We start from the raw sequence: 14,541 nt of genomic DNA, 5'->3' as shown, positions 1-14,541 counted from the left end.
AAATAATTCTGATCACTGCTTGAAACTTTTGGAGGATACCCTTTCAAAAGTATTGAAACCTTTAGGGTGCAAAACTGCACAAACACACAAATAAATTTTTGTCTTGATTTTTCAAGACTTGAACATGAACAGCAAGTGTCAAAACTCAAAATCATAAACACAGTTTAAAATCTTTAACACAGTTTAAAAGTTCTTTAAAAACTCACTTAATGAAAGAAGCATTTTACTGATGTGCATCACCATATTTTGTTCACCTATTGATTGTTGTTCATGTGTAGATTAAGTTGTAATGAAAATTAATTTTTATTTTGTAGTTTAAGTTAATCTTTGTATCGCGCCTTGAGCGCCATTGATTTGGTGGAGATGTGCGCATTAGAAATTCACATTATTATTATTATTATTATTATTAATTTAAATCAAAATTTCTTGGGCTTGTATTACTAATTGTGGTTAATTATTGTTATACATTGACTTATGCTCTGCTAGTATAGGGTGGAGCATATTAAAATAAGCCTCCTCAATTCTTTATTATTAAGAATATACAAAAGGATACAAGTCATTTCAATGATTTCTTTCAAACTTATTTTGTACAAAGAAAGTGTCAAATGAATTGTCTGAGACTGAGTGCAATTGCCAAACCTCAGTGATATTCGATGATTATCTAATCCATTTTCAAGGGAACTAATTTTCTGTATCTCATTTTGTAACAACCAATTATAACAGAACTTATTTAATTAGTGTATACAGCAAGTCTTTACAAAATGATCCCTAAGTAACTTCATAGTTTTCTTTACAACTTGTTTTGACCCAAATGCCAAAAGAAATTGTGAAAGAGCTGCATATGGGCAAGAATGACCTTAAAAATGGCTTGATTTGATTACCTAATTGATCTATTTGTAAGCTGCCCAATTTGTTAAATAGCCCAATTTGTAAAACACTTGTAATTATAGCAATGAAATAAATAATGAGTTTATTTTACAGTATTTCAAAAGCAACTGATGGCATAACATTAACAAAACATTTAAATTAAGGACAATCTAATTTGAGTGATGTTTTGTTTAAAAAATAACTTGAAATATTCACTATTTTAACTTGAAAGACTATTATTCTTGAACTGTTGAATGCACAGAAGAGATTGATACAAGGTTAATTGTAAGTAGTGGTTTTCAAATGTTTGTATATGTGACAGACTGATGCATATTGAAAGGATGAAAGAATGGATGAAAGGAGGAAACAGAGGACAAAGGATGAAAGATTGAACGAAATGACAAAAGAAAGGATTAAAGAGAAAAGGAAGGAAGGAAGGAAGGAAAGTTGGGAAAATGATACAGTTTTTAAAGACTTGCTTCATAAGGAAAGAAAGAAGAGACAGGAAAGAAAGAAGGAAAAAAAAAGACAGGGAAGGAAAGAAGAAAAGCATTGACAAAAATATGGACAAAGAATATGCACTCTACAAAATAATGAGGCCTCAGGTTACTTTGAATCATGCAGCATGCATGCTGAGCTTGGGGCTGATATCCTTCAATATCGCGATGACTTAACTTCGCTCCTTCGCACCTCAGATTTCTTATCTGATATGCAACCCATTACCAGATTTCCCCAAAGTACCCCTTTTATCCAAATTTCCCGGCAGTGCAACTTAAATACTCCCTATCTTGACAATTTTGAAATCTGAGCTCTGTTTGTGCTGCCGGTTAAAATAAGACCCCCTTTTATTTCCACGACATTTGGTAACTTACATGATAAACAACTTTTGTGTTGAGTGGGGGCAGGGTAGTTTTCATACATTAACACTATCTGCCTGATACCCGCTGAGAAACCTTAATAGAAAGGCTGAAAGATGTGGCAGTGAATCAGGCCCTAGGGGGCGAGGGACCCTTTTTTGACCCCAAAAGTCCCATTCAAGAGCACAGTGAGCGAAAAAAATACAGGTTTTTATGCTTTTTTGGTCAAAAAAGGTCCAAATTTTGAAAAAAAGTCTACTTTTTCAAAATCTGCCCCCATCAGTCCACTTTTTCAAAATCAGCCCACAAATAAATCCTGGTTGTGGTCCTGCCTATTTTAGCTTTAAATTGATACTCTACTTAACACTCTACTTTAAATTGACATTACTTTTTAACTGACTCTACTTTAAGACTTCCAAGACAACATTTTAAAATTTTGATCAAAAGTACTACATATTTGCTTATTAAATTTTCTTTATATTTGACTCATTTTATTTCTTCAATTAAAAAAAAAAGATACCAGTTTTTGCATAGAACTCTTCACATGTATCCTGGTCATGTCCAATAAACAAGAAAACATGTTACCTTCAGTTACCGAAAAGATGTGTCCCAGCCTTAATTGCTGTCCTTGTCAACATAAAGAGACGTCAAAATATGTGCAATTATGTACTTCTTAACAAACAAAAATCCTTACACATTTTAAGTCTCTCAACAAATTGAATGTTCTTATGAAATCTCATTTACTTTTGGGGTACTTTAACACAAAAGAACAAGTAAGAAAGATTAATGCACAGATAATTGTTTTTTCTCTTTTATTTTATTTTCTCTCTTGAATACTATAAACTCTCAGGGAGTGTACAGATTACAAAACATCACAAGCTTTTGCACAATGACATTGCTACATCATCAACTAATAATTCAAAAGTCCAATATTGGATGTTAACATTAATATAATTATGATATCATTAATAATACATGTACACACAGTTCAATTGGTGTTGGTCTGCAATGGAAGAAGTACTAGAGTGCAAAACTTTTGTGTGTTTGTGACTTACTATTTATTTTAAAGATTGTGCCATTTTGTTCACAGAACTATTTCTGAACACTTGGGTACTTCTGCCTCTGCATTCTTCAATCAATGTACTTAAACATCACCATGTTCAAAACCTTGAGTCTTCAAATGCCAGGTTTGTTTGCAAAGTGGGTGTCTACATATATTAAAATGTAAGAGCTCTATATATAATTAACTTGTAGTAGACGCGAGTTACTCTTTGCAACTATTAAAAGTCCTGCAACTTACGATCCACATAAATACGCAAAAGCATGGGTCAGTCATGTAATACACCAAGCGCAGTTTACGTAAATGCTGTGCCCCTCACTGGCTCTACTTGATAGAAAGGCATTTGGTGCCTGACATGAATTAATGGGTTATTGCATGAAAGTCCCATTGCAATAGCTGCCATATGTCAAATACAGTAAGTCAAAAAATTAAGGTACCAGTTGTGTTCACCCCTGTATATCCTAATAAAGACAATTATGTCAAAATTAAAACAAGCAGCCAACACCTGTACTCTTTAACTCTGATATAAGACCTTATTTGTTGAAATTGGTTGAGAAATAAAGAAACAGAGATCTAAAACGTAATGAAGAAACGAAATCAAAAGTTGCAATTTTGTGTTTTAATCAATGAAAGCACAACGCTAGTTTTAACGTGCTAATCAATGGAAGCACGGCGCTAGTTCTCGTTTGCGAACGCTTTGTGTAGGCCTACACATCAATAGGACTTGCAATGGAGCAAACTGCAACTTTTAAATTGGCAACTTCCTTGGGTATTTGGATCGTCGTGTTTTTATTTCTAAAACAATTTCAACACATGAGGTCTTAAATTTGAGCTAAAAGATGCAGCTATTGGCTGCTGGTTCTAATTATGACATATCTGTCTTTGTTTAGGATATACAGGGGTGAACATAACTCATACCTTAATTTTTTGGCTTACTGTATGTATCAATATAGAATGCACTGATTGTCAAATGCCTACAGGGCAGCTATTGCAGATAGGACAGGGACCCTATTAGTGTCTTCTAAACCTCATAACAGCATTGTTCAGTTTCATCTTGTTTCAATCTTGTAAGTTCTTGTTTGAGCCTATCTTCATGAAATACTGGAATTTGTGTCCTGAATGTTAAATTATAGAAAACTACAAGCTTTTCATTTCCCCATTGCATAAATTGCAAACTTGGTTAATTAGTTGCATCAGTGTTGTTTTTGGTGATTTTTATTGTGAGAGGTGTTGAGGTTTTCAGTTAGAAAAACAAACCAACACAAGATCAAATTTGGGGTGCTTAGGCTTCATTTGGGGATCAAAGGATTATGGGGGTTGGAAGCTTATAACGGGGGTGAACCCTGCAAAATTGGGTGCAAAGACAACACTGATAGGATGTAAATATAATATTTAGCAATGTCTGCAGATTTGTCATTGGATATAAGCTACACACTGGTCAGTACAGAATCATACTCTAGTTTGAAACAGATCGACTAAAAAGAAATTAAGACCTTATACAGTATCCATCCCCTAGATGGTATAGTCTGAAAGGTTTACATGGTTTGACAAAAAGAACATGATCTTATTGTATAAGTACAACACTATAACTTACTCAATTATCAAAATTATTAAAATGCAACAACACACACTTTTGAAACAAGATGCTGGTCACTAAAAAAATAATTCTTAAGTCAAAATCAAATTAGGGGCTCATTAAATGCATTGAGGGCATGATCCATTTCTTTATGCCTGATCATGCACAAAATTCTACTAATGAATCCCCATTAATTCATACATTTCCCAACATTAGAAAATATGCCATTCAATAAGAACAAAAAAGATGTAACATTCTTAACACATGTGTTTTTCGAAATGGGCTACTTTAATTGAAAACCATATCTCCTTTGAGGAACACTTTGGAATTCCAACTAAGTTCAACAATTTTACCCATTTCAGATCCAAGCATTGTCATCCCAAAACAGTGGAAAATGTGTGGAAGGCTTTGAAATCTATCATTATCTAACATTTTGGCCCCTCCCTCATAGGATTTTGATGATTTTCGGTTCTGACTGGGGTCAAAGGTAAAGATGTTGTTTTTCTTTGTAGGGGATGTCCCCCATGCCCTCAGCACTACCATTCGATATATGTAGGCCTAGATATACATGTATAGCTACAGCCCTGATGATAACCAACTAACCTCTCTGTTTCATTTTACGATTTCCTTATATAGTATGAGGGTTGAAAGCGAAATCATATGATAACACATCAATATGGAATAAAGTGTTACCTTGATGCAACATCATCTTAATGTAGCACAGTTCATGTCCTATTGATAAGTGCCATCACATGAATTTGCAGTCCTCTTTAGGTAATATCTATTTATACTGCTGAGTGATCATATACCTTCTTCATGAATGGATCAAGTTAATGTTAAAATCAGTATTTTCCATATAAAATCACTAGTGAGTTTCATCTTGTTGTGCAGGATGTTTTGGGAGAAAAAAGAAAACCAAGACAAACAAAGCCTTAATCTGACAAAGCCTCTTGCAACAATCTGTGCTCTGTGATATGATACCAGGATTTCTTGGTACCAGAAAAAAAAATGTACATGTATGCAATATTAATTTTAACTGATATTTTTTAAATATTTGTTCTTAAATGTGAAAGAAAAGCATTAATGATTTAAGAACTTGGCCAAAATTACTACTGGGCTTATACCTGAGAGCACACTTGTTCCCAGAATGGTTTGGAAAAAAAGGTGGTGGGCTTTGTAGCTGAAGGTGGGCTTACACCTGAATGGTTACGGTACTAAGAAACACAAAATTAACCTGATGAGAATTCAGATGAAACAATTCAGTACAAAGTAAGCTCAAAGGATCAAAACAAACTTTAAAAAATGGTCGAAGAAGGGGCCTCATCCCTTGATCTCAACAAAACTTTCCACAATGAAAAACTTCATCAAGGAAACATTAGATCAACATCTCGCTATAGTGAATCCAACATTGAATAGCAAATTCGAGAAGCTTTAAGTAAAAGAATTGATGATAAGCTGGATTCTGTTCATAATTTCGCTGAAGACCTTCTCAACATTAAGAAAGAAATATCTGATAACTTAGACATAGACTGTTGAGCAGATACGAGATTGCTAATCTGGAGCAGTACTCTCGCAGAGATATATCAGAATTTTTGGTATCACACAAGAACATGATGAAGACCTGCAGCTATCGCTAAAGATATCAAAGTCATTATCACACCTGGAGATATCAGTACAACACACCATGTGGACAAAAAGCAATTGGCTACACACAAGCACCAAGAGCAACGTAGCACCGATCAAAGATAACATGCGAAAAACATAAGTACAGAAGAGCACTAATCGCAGAAAAGATGCAACAATAACTGAAATTTGCAGGACTTTCTGATGTGCAGGGACATGCCAGAATTGGTTAGAATTTTTTCACAACTAGTGAGTTTCATCTCGTAAATGCAGGATGTATGGGAAAAAAGGAAACCCAGATGAACAAAGCCTTAATCTGATAAAGCTCAACAATCTGTGCTCTGTCATCTGCTATAGATAAAGAACAAAAGGTATAGGGAAGACGTCTGGAAGAATTATGATTGATTTCAAGGTACCAGTCGACATATGCACCGATGTCCTGCATTCAGCCATTTGAAAAGACTACACTTCAAGAAATAGTGGACTTTAAACCAAACAACTGGCAAAAATGGGATGAGGAGACATTGACCAATCTCTTATCAGAGGTTCAAAACTTGGAAGCAGCAGTCAAAGAAGATTTCAGAGCTTACAGGGAAGCGTATGTGATCGAAGTAATTAAAACGTGTCATGCAAGAACATTTGGTACAAAGCAAACTGACTATGTAGATACTGCAATTTCCCAGCAGCATCTCAATATATGCAACTATGTTTGCTGACAGTGTAGGCATGTTTACCCACCTTCATTGGAACAATCTAACCTTCAAATATGCCCAAACTGAATCCAGGGCAACATAAGCATCTTGAGAACCCACCATCCGTCAAGGTGGGGAAAGCTGTGCATGGTAAATCCAAACTTGCGCGCAAAGTGGGTCATAATGTATAGAGACGCTGTTCCATATCTTGGGAACAAAGCTATATGTATGCAATTTATGCAGCGATTAAATGAAGACAGATATGTTAGATGAACACAAAAATGTACATCCCGACCAAACAGGGTTGTTCAATAAATTGTATGGGGATATTCTATTTCACCCAGGCACTGGTCATATTGAGAAGAACCTTATTAAAGTTCTTGTGGGAACCTCTGTTTACAACCTTAGTTAAACTTCTAGGATTCCGGACAGCTCGGGGATAAGAAGTTGTGAGAAACAGCATCGATCACCACCAGTCCCATAAAATTTTAGATTAGACTTCATCATGGTCTGTGAGAAAGAATGGGAGGCAGAAGTCTCTTCCCATGCATTGCGGACTCTTTACTAAAGCAAACGGAACAATCCCAAGATTTTTCAACTCACATATGATGTAGTGATCCTTTTCATTCCTTTCATCTTGTTACAAGTGCAGGACGTTTTGGAAAAAAAAGGAAACCAATACAAACAAAGCCATATCTGACAAAGCCTCTTGCAACAATCTGTGCTCTGTGATATGATACCAGGATTTCTTGGTACCAGAAAACACAATGTAACAGTTACAGTAGTATGCAATGTTAATTTTAACTGATAGTTTTTTAATATTTGTTCTTAAATCTAGTTAGACATAGACTGTTGAGCAGATACAAGATCGATAATCTGGAGCAGTACTTTCGCAGAGATAATATCAGAATTTCTGGTATCACAGAAGAACATGATGAAGACCTGCGGCTATCGCTAAAGATATCAAAGACATTATCACACCTGGAAATATCAGTACACACCACTGTGAGGAAGAAATGAACTTTGAAAGGAATAAGAAGCAAGACCTTCCTGGCTTTCTTGGCATGCTGTTTGTACCTCCAGTGACACCACCTCCTTGTCCACCTCCTCCACCACCAGTGAAACGGACGTACAAGGAACTAGAATATCTGAAAATTAAGATCTGAAGAGAGAACTCACCCAGACACTGACACGTGAACTTGATGATGTTGTCAGTAGTCATTGGAAGGTATTAACTGAGAATACAAAAGACATAAATAAACTGACATGTGAGAAGAACAGACTCCAAGGTTTGTACTCATCAAAGTCTAATGAACTGGACATAGTAAATTTAAGAGTATATACTTTCAGAGAGAAATCAAATGATAAGACAGAACAAATTAAATATTTGAAATGAATACTCTAAAAACCAGTAATAAAGAATTGCAAATACAGATAACAGAAAAAGACGAATTCATACAGGAAACAAAAGAGAAACTGCAACGTCGCACAGCCCTTAAAGATTTAAGTCAGGTGAAAATAAGAGCTGAGAAAAGAAAATGCTTACTCAGAATGAAGCCAAGATACAAGAGTTAAAAAACAAGTTAAAGCAAAATGCTGAACACATTCAGGAGTTAGAGCAACTCAATGCACTACTTGAAGATGACATGATTCACACTTTTGGTCTAAGTTAGTAGCACATCAGAATTGTTCAATTTTACATTATACCATACTCTAAGTTCAAAAGATGAAGCAAACGTCAGAATCCACTTACCATGAAGCATGCTATCCTAGCCAATGTTCCTGGCCATATTATCATGGGGCTACCGTTTCTTTTACGGAAAAATCAGAAATTCATGGAATCATTGTTGTAGATGAAAACACTAGCCGTGCAGCAGTTTGAGCCAACCAGACAAGGGGCCAAACAGCACAGGAAGACCAAAACAAATAAACACACACAAAGAAACTGCAACAGCTAGCATTATAGCTAAGCTCTCAACTGAGGTATTCACAGAGGAAGAGCAGGAAGTCAAGGCCACCTGTAAGATCTGTAACCTCATTAAGAGCAACACAATCTGATGGGCCAATAAAGGTAGCAACCTGTCAGAGCTACCCAGCAGTATATAAGTGCTATAAGAAAGCTTCCTGTCGTGTCATTAGAAAGTGTGCCAGATGCCCGGTACCCCAGGTCAACATAAAAAGTGGTAACCATGTGTGTTCTAAATTTCAGCGGAAAAGGGTATTTTGTTGACTGAAATTGCGGACCGCGAAATCGCGAAAAAAGGGGGTATTCTGAGCATTGTCTCCGCGAAATTTTTTAAAAAAGGGGTATTTCACAGGTTAGATTCGATCGATGTCTTCAGCCGAGTCTTCAGCCTCCATCCTCTGGCATTTCATTGATTCCGCCTCAATCGTCACAGCGAGAGCGTCAGAAGGCAGCTTTTTACTATTGGCACGGCGGTTTCCGATATAGTTGTCTAGTGGGTGTTGCACGTATGCTCCCGCACGTTTTGAAGAGAGCTGAATGAGCGACGCGAACATCGATGGTGTCAGATGTAACCGTTTTGGCTGCCGTATACACTTTTCCATGTGGTGAATTGAAAACATTGCGGGAAACATTGGCAGTGATTGGAGAAAATGCTACGTCCGACCGAGTGATATTTTCCTTGGTTTTTAATTCTGTTCGAATTCTGATGCATGTAAGTTTTATTTTGTATCGTTGTTTCTCTTCCCCTGTTGCACTTGAAGTTTGGCGTGAATTTATTATAGAAGATATTTTAATATTTTATGTACATAATATGAACATGCATGATGTTCCTAGATAATGTAGAAGCTGTACATGCACGATGATCTCCCAGAGGTGTCTGAACTGGGATAACCTGGATGGGAACCTGGACTGATACCACAAAATTGTACATTTGAATTTCTACTATCTGTTTCTGTATGTGTTTAAGATATATCTGATCTGAGTATCCAACCCATAGTGTTGTGCAGCCTGAGGTCTTGTGTCAAAACTTGGGTACCACAATACTTTAAAGGAACCTCTGTACACAAAACTTCGAGGGATTGTTCCTCTTTGGTTCATTTTCAATTAAAATCAGTATACAGGCATTGTAATTACCCCAGTTAATAACACAGGATCATCTGGGAGTACAACAGACACAAAGTAATGTTCATACTTGCACATTTTGTACTTAATATATTAAAATATTTGGAGTCATTGAAAAGGGGTGTCTGGAAATCTTCTCATTGAAAACCTTGAAAAAGGGGGTATTTTTTACCCTGATTTTGTCAGTGATTTGGCAAAAAAAGGGGGGGTAAAATCAATGAAAAATCAGTGAAAAGGGGGGTTTTGAAAAAAGGAAGAACACACATGGTTACCACTTTTTATGTTGACCTGGGGTACCGGGGCCAGATGAGTGTCTTGAAGCACAATTTAAGTTACTCCTTGAAAGATTATTACAAATCAAAGTTGATGATCAGACTGTATCAGATTCAAAGCTGCTTACACAGGAACTGGTAAAACACTGACAGAGAACTGTAGAAGGGCATAGACATGATTTTACAAGCTGGGCACATCACAGTATTGACACTTCAAATAAACATAAAAAGATACTTAAAATGACTAAAATGTACGTATGGGCAGAGAACTACAAGAGACCTTGTCAAATCAATATTTTGCAAGCTGTGTGAACACATTATTCATTGTAATATAATTAGTCACCTCACATATAACAAGATCCCTAAATGATGCCGGGCATGGCTTCCATGAGAGAAGGTATACTGTGACCTCAATGTCTTTGGCAGGATTACCTTACGTTCAACTGTCTTTTGATTATCCCACATAACGCTCACTCTACAAAATCGGGTGCCAATAGCCTTTTTCCCATCCACAAAAACTTCACATCCCATATATTTCCATTCAAATTTCTTGCGAGTGTAGACTCGATAGCTGTAGAAGAGGTTTTTGCCCAAATTATATTTACAATCATCTTTGCATTTTTGTTTTGTACAGAACTCACTGCTGGACAAACTCTAGGACTTGAAGCTCTGCTCAGATTACCGATGCAAAAGTTCCGAGATCTTAGAATGTAACTTCTAAACCATGGTATCAGCATATTGCCCAGTGATTGTCAACTCTACAAAGAGCTTAACCGTGAGTATTAAAGTAATGTTACATTCTCAACTATTGTGACAATTGTCTGGGTTTTTTGCGCTTCGATCATTTAAAAATGTCATATTTTAGCTTTGTTAGGCCTATCTATTTTAGCTTTGTTAAGCTACCACCACAGAGATACTGGCGATGTATGAAGCTGCCGATACATACGAGAATATAGATACTGCCTTCAGTATCTACAATATACTCACAGCAGTTCGCAGATTTACAGCGGTATGTGACACTAGATATAGGGGTACTAAGAAGTCGGTCCGAGTTTTCCTTTTTGGAGATTACGAGTGGCTTACCAAAGTACTAGGACATCTTGGACCGGTTTCTATATATGTACCCTTGTCTCTGGTGTTACATCCATCGTGATGAACTTTACAGGCCAAAGCACAAAAAAATAATGCCACATTCGCCAATGGTAGAGAGGGAGGGGGTTTGGGTTTAAAATGACACCTGGTATCCTCTGGAAAGAACCCCTGGTGATATGGTGAGGGACCTGGCTAACTGCCAGGCAGACAAGAGAAATCATGAGGACACAAAGAAAAACTCAAAATATCACAACTCAAAAATGTGTTTTTGGTCATGGCATGGCACAAAAATGACACCAAAAGAAACATACATGGTGACTTTTGCATATAAAGTATATGAACTATACACTCAATGAAGAGGTTACAGACTGATACACAAATTTATCGGACAGCAAGGTTATGTATAGTGGTATAGGATGCAAGATTCTGAAGACATAATAATGAAGTTGATCGGCCATTGCGTTGGAGCTGTACAGTGGATTAAAGGAATTTGCTTCCGCCCGGACAGCCAAACAAACAAACAAACAAACAAAGAACCAACCAAACAAAGAACCATCTGGGTGATAACATAAGCCCCACATATATGTGGGGGCTAAAAATGATGAAATGCTTCAAATGTCCTATTCAAAGAAACATGAGAATCCTCTTGCATTTTTTTCTAATAATTATTCAATGCATCTCCATGCACAACTTGCCATTTAGACTGAAAATTATTTTAATAATGGTCTTATTAATTTGCAGGTCTTTGCCTGGGCCTGGACCTCCTTCACCTTGTCACTGGCAACCACGACCGCAAGTTTTGGTGATAGGAGACTCGCTCACCAAGATATTGGAGCAGGACTTGCCCTCTGATAAATCACTGTGTTTTGCCCTATCCAGGGAATACAATATTGTCACTGCAGATGTGCATCAAACAGCTAATTTGTGACTTTGACATGCAGAACGTCTTTATTCATGTGGGCACAAATTCCCCTAGTAGAACACTGATGTCACAAGTAATTGCCCAATATAGACAATTAATTGATTCTGTCAGGGAGCGATTTCCCAGTGCACAAATATTTGTGAACAATATATTAGCAAGGGATGATGAGTATGATGATCGCAGGCTCTACCTGAACATTAAAATTGGCAAACTCTGCCAAACCCTAAATGTGACATACAATGGCAGGGAGTGACCTGGACTGGTTGGTGAGTGAAGTCAACGGCATTGTGCTGAAGAGTCTGGGGAACACTTCTCCATCCCTCTGTAAATTGCCTGCATGGATGAGGCCTCCACTGGTAGCAAAAAAGAACAGAAAGCAGACACAGCTAGGTATGTACTTTTGTCATTCTGTAAAGGTTGTTCGCCATTTTTTCTGTACGTAACTTTTTAACCCCCTCCCCCGAAAAAATGGTGACATTTTCAATTTTTCCTGCTCTTTAAAATCACAATTTTTTTATACGTACAACTTTGAGAAAAAATTTACCCCTCCTCCCACTTACCTACATTTTGTACGTAAGAAAAAATCGTGAAAATGGCCAACGACCCCTAAAACATATTGTTAATTCATATACATGTACTCGTATATTTGTGCATTTCATGTGTTAACATTGTACCATAACATATTTGTGTTGTAGGTGCCTGTACAAGATCTGCCTAAGAAACCTCAACATGGACCATCTAGACCACAGCCCCAGATTACACCACCTTGTTACCAAAATGGTGTTGACAAGAAGGAAGTAAATCAACCATTTCACAGAAAATTGTTACACCCACAGCTAGATCAGAATTTATTAAACACTTAGATTTATGAGCTTGTCTTTTTATGTCTTTTCAGAATCACAAACAAAAAAAATGCTGTAAGAAACCCATCCAGGATACCACCACTGCAGCCACAGCAACAGCCAATTCTTCAGGACAACATAACCCCATCAATGAAAAGGTCATCAGTGACATTGTGAGAATTTTTATTTGTTGTACACTTTGTATTGCGAAGGTTATTGAGCTGTCGCTGAAAAGAGGCTTAGGGGACAACTTGGAAGCGGAAGGTGTGTCCCCCCCGTTTAAGTAACAAAACGGTCAAATATCCTCCGTCCAGCCCAAGCCCACGCAAAAGAAGAGCTAAAAAGAACCCTCGATTACAGCCTACGGCGAGAAGAAAGTCTGCTCCTCCCCCTTGCCTTAAAAATAAATGTGACTGTATCAAGTGTCATTTATCTTATGTTAAATATCACAATTTGTGTAATCTTGAAGATGACCCTTTAAAACAATTGAATACCTGAGTGGAAGAAGGGCCCAACTCCAATTTTTTACAAAAAATGAGTTAGACCCAACATTTTATTGCCTGCAGACTGTTCTTCAAGTAGGTCAATAATGACCGATCAAGGTCCCACAATGCTGCAATTCTGTGTTGCCATCGCTGCTGTAAGACAGGATTTACTTCCCTCTGTAGGGAGGAATTGGAAGAGCATGCCCCTGATGTCCAGACTACCATCAAGGACTTTATAGAGCATTTCATTGTAAACTGCATCCTCTGGTTAATTTTGCTATGAAAGTGAAGTAAATCTTAAAATCATGAGAGGACATAGCAACAAGTGGGAATAATGCCCAAACCATTGCCATGAGCTGGGCTGGTGTAACCAGATTAATATGTACTGCAAGTAATAAGGCCTTCCACAACCAAGGCTCTTACAAGTCAAGAGTTGAAGGCAGATTCACCAAGTTCATTCAAATACAGTACGGAGAGAAGCGCCCTGTGCATCGGCAACTGAGACAATATCTTGCTTGAGGTGGCATGTAGCCATATAACTAAACCACCTGAATCACATGGCACTTCTTGTCAACAGAGACAATATCTTGCTTGAGGGGGCATGCAGCCATAAAACTAAACCACCTGAATCACATGGCACTTCTTGTCAACAGAGACAATATCTTGCTTGAGGTGGCATGTAGCCATATAACTAAACCACCTGAATCACATGGCACTTCTTGTCAACAGAGACAATATCTTGCTTGAGGTGGCATGTAGCCATATAACTAAACCACCTGAATCACATGGCACTTCTTGTCAACAGAGACAATATCTTGCTTGAGGGGCATGCAGCCATAAAACTAAACCACCTGAATCACATGGCACTTCTTGTCAACAGAGACAATATCTTGCTTGAGGGGGCATGCAGCCATAAAACTAAACCACCTGAATCACATGGCACTTCTTGTCAACAGAGACAATATCTTGCTTGAGGGGGCATGCAGCCATATAACTAAACCACCTGAATCACATGGCACTTCTTGTCAACAGAGACAATATCTTGCTTGAGGGGGCATGCAGCCATAAAACTAAACCACCTGAATCACATGGCACTTCTTGTCAACAGAGACAATATCTTGCTTGAGGGGGCACGCAGCCATAAAACTAAACCACCTGAATCACA

The sequence above is a fragment of the Amphiura filiformis genome, chromosome 18, assembly GCF_039555335.1.
Source record: "Amphiura filiformis chromosome 18, Afil_fr2py, whole genome shotgun sequence".
Lineage (NCBI taxonomy): Eukaryota > Metazoa > Echinodermata > Ophiuroidea > Amphilepidida > Amphiuridae > Amphiura > Amphiura filiformis.
This window is presented reverse-complemented; position numbering follows the sequence as displayed.